This window comes from Pieris napi, chromosome 11, assembly GCF_905475465.1.
Source record: "Pieris napi chromosome 11, ilPieNapi1.2, whole genome shotgun sequence".
NCBI lineage: Eukaryota > Metazoa > Arthropoda > Insecta > Lepidoptera > Pieridae > Pieris > Pieris napi.
Window position 1 is genome coordinate 4068266 of NC_062244.1, and position 10295 is coordinate 4078560.

Below are 10295 nucleotides of genomic sequence, written 5' to 3' on the forward strand. Positions count from 1 at the left end.
CGATGTTCGTCTCAGCCGGGGATCGAACCCGGGACACATGGATTCGCAGTCAGGGGTACTAAACACCTGACCAATGAGTCGTCAAATAATAAATAAGCAATGTCTTTATTGTTATAGAGACTCGGAAAGTGAGAATGCAGAAAGGTCTCTGATGTTGGTTATTTAGAGATAATATCTAGATATATTGGAAATAATTCATATTTTAGTGTCGATAAACTAGGACTTTTTTACTGCGCTCATGAATTGAAACACCTTTTTTCTACTTCTTCTATGTTTCGATTTTTCGATCGCTAAATAGACAGGTGATCTTTTCTCTTTTTTAGAATACAACAAATATTCTATCTTTTAATTGTAAATTGATGTTTCCTACATGGCAACAAAGACAAAACGCAATACCATAAAAAATATATTATTTATTATTATAAACTGTACGTGATATATACAAAAAATATTAAGACTATAATATAAACTGGAATGATTTTTACAATCAGAGAGTAAAATATTATATTTCTACTACACATTTAATAAGCGTAATGTTGATATCGTTATGGCAGTATTTATATATTAACTTTTCTATATATGACTAGTTATTTTTCGATGACAAGGTAAAACAAACAATCGAAATTTAATAACATTTTCTATGGATCTTATGCTCATGGTTCTTTTTTCATATTAAAAGAGTTCAACAAAATCCTTGAAATCATAACTTTATATATTTCGATAAATTAGTTTACGATTAAACAATTGAAATAGACACGACAAAGAACGCTATTCAATAAAGAATATATTTACGATATATGATACAAGTAGCGGCACGAAACTCTAGCGCTGACCGTTATTGCGCAGAAGTAAAAAATAAGGTACCTGAGGGGGGCTAGCGGAATGAAGAGTTTCGATTGGCTCTCCAGTCGCATTCCGTCCCCCGCGCGACAGTTCACATGCGCGAAATCCCCTTCACGTATCGGCCAGCGCTAGACTTACGTGCCGCTGCCTATATTGTGCGTTTAACATTTATCTGACATAATTAAAAACTTTAAAAAGCCATTTCAAGCCTTGAATAAAGCTATATGACTAATCTAGACTAGACTGGCTTATTAAGGAAAAAATTGGTAGTAAAATAATGAAGCCTATTTGATTCCTAAGCGAGTTATTACATAGGTTCCCGCGGCAGTAACAGTTAATAGTCTTCGTTGGTCTGTCTATGCTATTTGGGTCTTCGGCGCAACCTTCCGCGTAGACGTCGTAAATAGTGTCCCTAGGTCTCCATTTTCCGTTAACTTTCTCCTGATCTCCACTCAGAGTTTGTGCAGCACAACGTCTTGTTACGGATCTGGTTGTCACTGAAAAACAAATGATAATGATAAATGATTTATTTTCTGTAAGTAGGTTTGTACAAACACTTTTACACATCAAGCATATTTTTTTTTAAACTAGATGAGTTCGACGTTTCCTATCTGACTACTCTGAGAAGAAACGCCGAAACAAACTCAGAATTCACAGTCTCTTTTAAAGTCCAGACATAATCTTGGTCAGATCATGTGAAGACCATGTAGATTGCAGTCTGAAATGGTCTTTTGAGGAAAGAACCACACAGATTAAGTGGACCTGTCAAGTCAGTGCACGCATTTGTCAGTAATCGTGCAAATACCCATTATATAAATAAACGAAAAAACTTCGTAAATTATGGAATCGCCTTTTGACCAGGACTATTATAATACGTTTTATATACGCCTCCTTAGTTTAGTGGTTAATGCACAGGAGCATAGCGCCTAGGTTGATGATCGGTTTTCTTCGGTTTGTAACGCCGATTTTCTTGTTTTAAGGAATCAATGAAACAATTACGAAAATAGCCTAGCGCCTATACAAGTGTTGTATTTATTATTCGATGTATAAAGGATGTGAAACTGTGTAGCGGGTTTTAAAAAGAAATTAATTATTTACCATCCATTTAATTAAAATACCCAAAACATATTCAAATTAATTACTGCGACCCCACCCATGCCGTCGCGGCTATAAAATATTTAATAGCCACCAAAAGCGAAGTTTCAGTGGTCGACGAATTATAGAGCTTCTTTTTATCTTTCCTTCAATGTTTATAAGTATTAAGCTAAATAGAAACCAATCTGAAAGAAATCACTGTCTTATGTGTAATCAATCACTTTGTACGTTGAAGATGCATTTACGAACAGGAAATTATTTGATTCAAAATATTTACTAACGGATGCCAATTAAATCCGAATGTATTATTAGGTCAGTGACTAACTTAGTATTTAATAAAACCATACCTAAACCCCGTCATTTACATACAATAAAGCTAATTTTACCTGTCAACTGAAAATGGAAAAATTATATTATTTCTCAAAATTTTGAATACACATGATTTGAATCAAGTCTACTGTCATGACTTAGATTCCAAGAGTCTATTGGACAAGCATACGCTTACAAAAGAACACGTGCTTGCAAGACTCGACTAGATCATCATACTCAAATATTATTCAATTATAAGAGGCTTTACCAATGTTAAAGAAAAGAGCAGTTCTTTGTAGTCCCAAAAGTATATACAGAAGTGCTTAACACCTACTCCTGTTCAGTACTCGTATGCGTCCCATTCTTTCCGAAACACAGGGACCAAAATGGTTTCGACAATGTATTAGGAAATATCAGTACCAAATATATGACAAAATGTGTCTGCCCCTCACATGTATGTACGTAACACACCAGACAAGGCAATCATGACTAAAACAATTTTATATCGTGCTATGTTTCATTTATAAAGTAGGCTATTTCGCTAAACTGGAATGTAAAACATATGTGAGAGAAACTCGATACAGTTTTGTACCAGATGACTATATGAAGTGCTTTACAGTAACGATTTATTGAAATATGCTAATTATGCCTTAAGTATGTCATATGTCGCTACTTGTTTCAATATGAAATGAGTTGACCTATTTCTTTATATATTCTCTAACCAAAGCCGCTTGTGTGTTGTCTTTGGGAGGTCTAAAATTTCATTGCTTTTTGTTTAAACCTTTTCGAGGTTTTATTTTTACTGAGAGCCGTGCTACTCTCATTCTTGATATTGTAGTTTCGGACCACGTCTGTGCACCAATTGGTTTTCTGTCTATGTGCGCATTTAACTCTTACTTGTACGGCGTAGGCAAACATCGTGACGAAACCGGCATTAGACCCAACAAGTTCAAAGCGTGTGTCAGTCACGAAGCAGATACAGAATCGAAAAGAGGCTCAGACCCAAAAGGTTGTATTTTATTAAACGTCAAACCTGACCTTGCAGTATCATAGTTTTGGCGCGATTAGTCGTTTACGCTTTCGTCCATTTTGAAATGTTTTAAACTTAGTCTGCCTTCTACATAAGGGAATTAGGCGAAGGAAAATGCTTAAAGCGTGTCGCAAAAGATTACATATAAGGCCTTATATATGAAGCAATGTATTTTAATACACTTTGAATAAGATTAAAATATCTTTTAATACATATTACTTTCCTGCACTTTATATATTATAAACATTACACAGAAACTAAAATAAAAACGGGACGGATTAAAAATGTGTTTTAGCAAAATCTTCCGTCTAGTTTTAAAGTACCAACCTATGTGAACAATTAATGTTACGATTTGAATTTAAAATTTCATTTAGTGTTTTAGAACAAATTATCTTTTTTAGACAGGACAGTCTGCTGTTTATTGTCTATACTTCGTCGAATTAAATATTTCTAATACCTACCTCCGTTTCCTAAGTCTAATGAGGTCTCTCGTTTAAAGCACATGTTGGAATGTTCACATTCACGTAGGAACTGATCACCATAGTCGAAATTCTCGCATAACTTGATTCCTTCATAGGTTTCTTCAGGATCACATACGTAACATCGAATTGCTGACGTCACTGAAAAACAAATCTTTTAAAATTTTTAATATAATGCTTACAAGTATACTTAGCTTACTTAACTTTAATTGGGCAATTGGCTACAAAGGCACTTAAATTAACTGACTATATACAGTATACCAGAAGTGCTGGGTATTGCTGTATTCGATTCTCAGTAAAATAATTTAAAATATCTGATTATATTTTACTAGACATAGACAGTTAGTTTTATAGTAATTTACAATAAATACGCTAAAATTGACACATACAAGAGTTACATATGGCCATTATCTGTATAATAATTCCTACGAGTGATATCATTAATGCTGGAACAAGGAAATTTGTTGGATTTACAATTATATTTATCTGTAAAACCCCAACTTTGAATAATTAATTTAAAGGAATTAATACACATCGAAATAACAAATTGTTCTGTTCTATCGCATAATTTTTTATAAATATTGATGTAAGTTGTTATTTGAAATTGTATTATTGTTTTAGTTGCTACACGCATTTAATATTTTTCAATTTATTGGAATTATCTTTAACTTTTTAACTTGAAAACTACTGATGGGATTTAATTATTAATAACTAACTCAATCCCACTACACACGAAGCCAAAAGCTCTCCGCTGGAAATGGAATCCTCTGAATCTACTTAAGTAGTCCTGATCCAATAATTCCACGAAAATCAGAAAATCGTACAATTTAAAGATGTTTAGACCTTTCAAAACAATTTTGGCGTTCCTAGACTTAGACCAGATGTTAATGTTTATAAACGATTAATCTATGCCACGAATGTATTGGAAGCCGGTTCGATAACCGCCTAATGTATTCATTTTCCATTATAAAATGCCTGTATGTGATTATCAATGCTTAAATTAAATGCATGACACTTGGTTGCAGCTAATCTGTTGTATTGTAAATAGTATTGTATTAGTAAAATTCAATAATAACTAGACAGACTTAATTAATTCTAAAAACTATGTATGAAATTTATATTCGAAAAAATTATTTCGCTATAATATTCTATATCTGGCATAAAGAAATTAAATACAATGTCCATAAATTTCATGTGCATATGTTTATATCAAAGATAAGATTGAGATAATCTTACTTCAAAGATAATTTTGTATCGCACATGAAGATTCGTAAAATCTTAAATGTCCTAGCCCCCGTCATAATTTATTTCGCAATTAAAATGTCGTTTTGTTAATTGTTTTATTGTCTTACATTTTTGGAAACTATTTATGATGTCTGAGACACACAATTTAATCGTATTTATTTGGCAATGGCTGATTGTATCATTGGTTCTCTTAGTATCCGACATGAAATGTTTGATATTGTTTTATTAATAATACAAGAATTATAATAATACAACAATTCTAAAGCGCGCGTGTTTATAAATATTAACGGGTCCGAAGCGTCTTACGCTTTGGCTCAATACAAATATAACCACTGCCTAAATAGTCACTTGATTCATTCAATGTGTGTAGGGTTTGATTCTTGGGAAAACAAAAAAATAATTTAAAAGGCGCAGTTTATTGAAAAAAGCGTACCATTCAAAATAAAAAATGTAAATATAATTAAATTAGGTATGTATAATATGTATACATAAACAATATCTAAAACAGTTCACGAGGATGTTTGATTTAAAATTTTGGTATGTAAATTAAATGCTAATAAATGAAACAAGGTCAGTATGACAATAAAATATAGGAAGTTTGATTTAATATAAATATTCTAGTCACAATCACTTCCCAAGTTTTTTGTAACGCGTCTAAAACGTCTGCCGAATGTATTAAAAAACTCACTCTTCCAATAAAATGTGAACACCAAATAATACAACTTTAACTCCATTTTACACTCAATACACTAACTCTTCAGTTAATTATAAAAGTACGTTTATGCACTGGCATACGCGGTCGCGCGCGCCGTGCTAATGGGTCCATGTGGTTTGGAAACACAAGAATCTCTGAATCATCACAGGAAGGAAACCTTGGTACGGCACTTGTCTAAGGTTCTATTCACGTGAATCACCCGATCGATTCTGGCGCCGGCGCTTTACTAAACTTTTGACGGTCGAAAACGAATGTCGTTGCTTGCTTGTTTTGTTTTTTATCGCAGCATACGTCATCGTGATAATAGTACACAGTGATAATTGTAGAATTATTTTATATGCAATTATTACTACGCTGGTTACACGGAGTAAATCTGGCTTTATGTTTACTAATTACCAATGTTGATTTATTATTTATCCATTGCAAAATAATTTTTGTTAAAAATTGATGTCTATAAAATTTTTGTTTTTTTTATTAGATATTATTTCATTAGACAATATTTGATTTTTACTAGGCTTTATTAATTGGCCATTTAGTGCGCTTAGGTCAAAACTGGCACTTAATTAGGCTGAAATTAACAAATAGTAAATACTTAGAACTCTTCGGAACAATTACAGTAATTAGAAAGATAATAAAATGTTGTAGGTAACTAGCAGTTACTGAAAGGGTTAAATTTAATTTAATCATTATTAGCAATAATTGTAGTAGAAAATATTATAACGTACTATATACAGTGGAATCTCTATAACTCGAATGTCAAGGGAAATGCAAAAAAATCGAGTTTTCGACTTCGAGAACTTCGAGATACATATGATTAACTGCTGGCTACTGCTGCGACTTACAGAAGCGCGATTTCTAAATGTAATTACATATATATATCAAGTAAACTGTACTACTACGACTTACGGAATCTCCTTTTTGAAATTCGAGTTATAGTGTATAAATATGTATTATCAATACTTCATAGGAAAATAAAATTTTGTTCGAGTTACAAAGTCTAAATATTTCGAGATACCACGTATTTATGGCAATTTTTTTGCGACTAACTGTGGATTTCGACTTAACGAAGTTCGAGAGAGATTCCACTATATATATTCTTAGCTACGAATTTGATATATAGGTCCTTCGTCTCGTACGAAACCATGACACACAGTTTATTTTCTTACTTTATTACAAGAGCGTAATATTTCTTAAAGTACAGCAACGCATTGGATGCCCCCAGTGTGATTAACATCAGATGAGCCTTTTGTCCGTTTGCCTTCTGTTCTATAGAAAAATATGTTTAAATCTAAACACAAAGTACCACTTCACGACTTTAATATGCATAATACAAAACATTTTTTGGCAAGTGTGCCAAGTTCGATTCCATTTTTATACAACCGATAGAAGAATTATATATACAACACTGTAACCAATATTGTTGCAGAACTAATTCTTAGAATGGTGTATTTCAGTAGATTTAATTTAATTACGCTTTTGACTACTACATTATTATTATTTTATTAGGACCACACATGAGGACAAACACCCACTATATAATAAACCAATAGACGTATTTTAACAATAGAATCGTATATATAAAAATTAATGCTGATTTAGGTTCAATTCCAGAACAATACTTCTTATATAAATAAATAAATCAGTGGCGCTACAACCTCTTTAGGTCTTGGCCTCAGTTTTCTGAATCTGTTTCATGATCATTTTTAAATCTAATAGGCAAGTAGGTGATCAGCCTCTAGTGCCAGACACACGCCGTCGACTTTTTGAGTCTAAGACATGTCGGTTTCCTCACGATCTTTCCTTCACCGTTCGAACAAATGTTAAATGCGCACATAGAAAGAAAGTCCATTGGTGCACAGCCGATCGAAGCTACGACCTCAGGTATGAGAGTCGCACGCTGAAGCCACTAGGCCAACATGGCTCTACTTCTACTTCGTATATACATTATTTAAATTGATCGCGTAGAATTAATTATGTTTGCTCCATGGACTATGGTTTAATAATAATAAAAGATTAAATTATTTTTTGGAAAAGTCTGTTCCAAGACAAGGATTGAGATCGGTATGAGAGATACGAGCATTTTGAATTAGTACTTTTTTTTATTGTTACTTCTAATAAGTATAAAGTCGTAATTTTGCAATAATTGTACTTGTGAAACGGTTATCAGTGCGTCCACATCCTCTTAATAAAATGTGACCATGTGATAATGCAGGCACTCTAGCGATTTTTTATGTAGGCCATTATATACAGTTCTTTTATTGATTTTTTTAGAATAAAAAGAATTTTTGTAATTTCGTTTGTATAGCCTTAAGTTTCGTCATATGTATCGTCGGAATTCCAATTAATTATGTTAACATTGACGTTCTTAATATAATACGTGAACTGAAGTTATTACGGTATTTGTTGCTATGGTTACCGTTTTTATTTAGTAATAACGTTGCGTAATGCTAACAATCACACTCCTAACTTGACGTGTAAATAATATCTATCTATACTCTATTTTTTTATTCCGTAGAATTATGACATTTCATAAGTGTTGCTACTAAAAAAGTTCTCCACCGAAATAAGACAAATTTTACTTATTTGAGGGCAATCAAAAAAAATGCTACGTCTTTTTTATGTTTTACCTACAAAAAGGTAAATCTAAATTTTACTTACTCAACAGACCTAATACAAAAATAACAAATATTTCAATATCACGAACAATATATCGAATTAACTTTAATTACTTTATTGTATTCTTTAGCTGTCATCACAGCCTACTAATTCCAGGTTTAGTAAACCTTTAAAAAAAAAGGTAATCTTTATTTGTGCGTTTTTACTGTTTGTGATGAAAAGGGACGTAATTATCACTCGCCGTTAAACCACATTTAATGTGGAGCACCGCACTTAATAAAATGAATACATTAACTAACAATAAAATGTATGTATAGACTCGTATTGAAATTGAAAAATGTGCCCGGCCAAAAAGGGTTTCCATCTCTGACATGTTATAAAATTATAGCTAGCAGAATCTACGGAATTAAAAATCAGAGTATAATTTTATAGCTTTTTACCGATTACTGGAAGGCGGATCAAACTTCTTCGCACACAGTTAGTTAGAATGCCTGGTGGCAATGATTAATAAAACTAATAACATAGTACTGGCAACACTTAAAGAAAAACACTTTTTAGGATTTAAACAAATTCTTTTATAAATTTAATACTTACGGTCTTTAACATGTGGCTTACAATATAATATGACACATTCGCCAAAGTTCACGAATCAATGACCCTCGTATGGGGTTACGCACCTCGTCCTGAGGAAACCGACACTTGATATTTATTGTCCCTTAATTATCTTACTTTTTGTTATTGAAATTTTTTTTTTATATTTCACGAGAAAAGCGTTTTAGTGCATATACTAATAGAAATAGAAGTAGGTAGGAACAAAGAGTATGTTACCAAGCAGAAACAATTATTGCCTGGAATCGTAACTAGAATATTCGGGTTTTACCGGTTTCTGAACAAGCTCTACAGTGGTTGTCGTTATATAAAGTTAAAATGATGAGCATTAATTACAGATATAGTACATAATAGATTCTTACATCGCCGTCTAGCCTGCAAAGACACCTCTAAAATTAATTCAAGTCACGGATGACATGATAATTCGTCATATCTTTAGTGACGTATTTGTCTGAGCATATAATAATTGGGTATGAATGACATCATATTTTTTAGCGCCTGCTTATAATTATAAGCAAGTCCTAGTTGACGGAGCGTGTTCCAATCCTAGACCCATCAATGCAGGCGTTCCGCAAGGTTGTGTCCTTTCGCCGACCCTGTTCGTTCTGCATATCAATGACCTGTTGAATATCGACAACATCCATTGCTATGCAGACGACAGCACCATTGACACATTATATTCCGGCCATCCGAACATGTCTCGATCTGAAGTCGATGAGAGTCGCAACATACTTGTTCTCGAAATTGAGTCGATTCTGGAGAAGGTTTCTGTGTGGGGTAGTAACAACCTTGTTAAGTTTAATCCTACAAAGACTCAGGTTTGTTCGTTTTCTGCCAAGAAAGATCCTTTTGTCGTATCTCCCCAATTTGAAGGCGCTCTCCTTAGTTCGTCACACAGCCTCAGTATCCTTGGGGTTGGCATTTCGAAAGAAGTCCAATTTCGCAGTCATCTGGAAGAAAAAGCCAAACTGGCTTCCAAAAAGCTGGGTGTTTTGGGTAGGGCTAAGCAGTATTTCACTGAGGTGCAACGTATGCAGCTCTACAAAGCTCAAGTACGACCTCATATGGAATACTGCTCGCATCTCTGGGCCGGTGCTCCCAAATACCAGCTTCTTCCTTTTGACCAAATTCAGCGAAGGGCTTGTCGAATTGTCAATCTCCAATGTCTTACTGATCGGCTTGATTCTCTATCGCTACGCAGAGACATTGCGTCTCTTTGCGTTTTTTACAAAATTTATTACGGAGAGTGTTCTGAAGAATTGTTTGGGTTGATCCCTCCTGCCTCTTTTCAACACCGTACGAGCCGAACGACCTCTAAATTTCACCAGCATCATCTTGATGGTTGGAGGTCTTC

At 33.5% G+C, this 10295-nt stretch overlaps 1 protein-coding gene across 1 annotated transcript in view; it reads left to right on the forward strand.

The window, feature by feature from the left end:
- Positions 1 to 10295, forward strand: part of LOC125053500 (rabankyrin-5) — a 47675-nt gene that overhangs the window by 3182 nt on the left and 34198 nt on the right. The gene's annotated exons all lie outside the window — the stretch shown is intronic.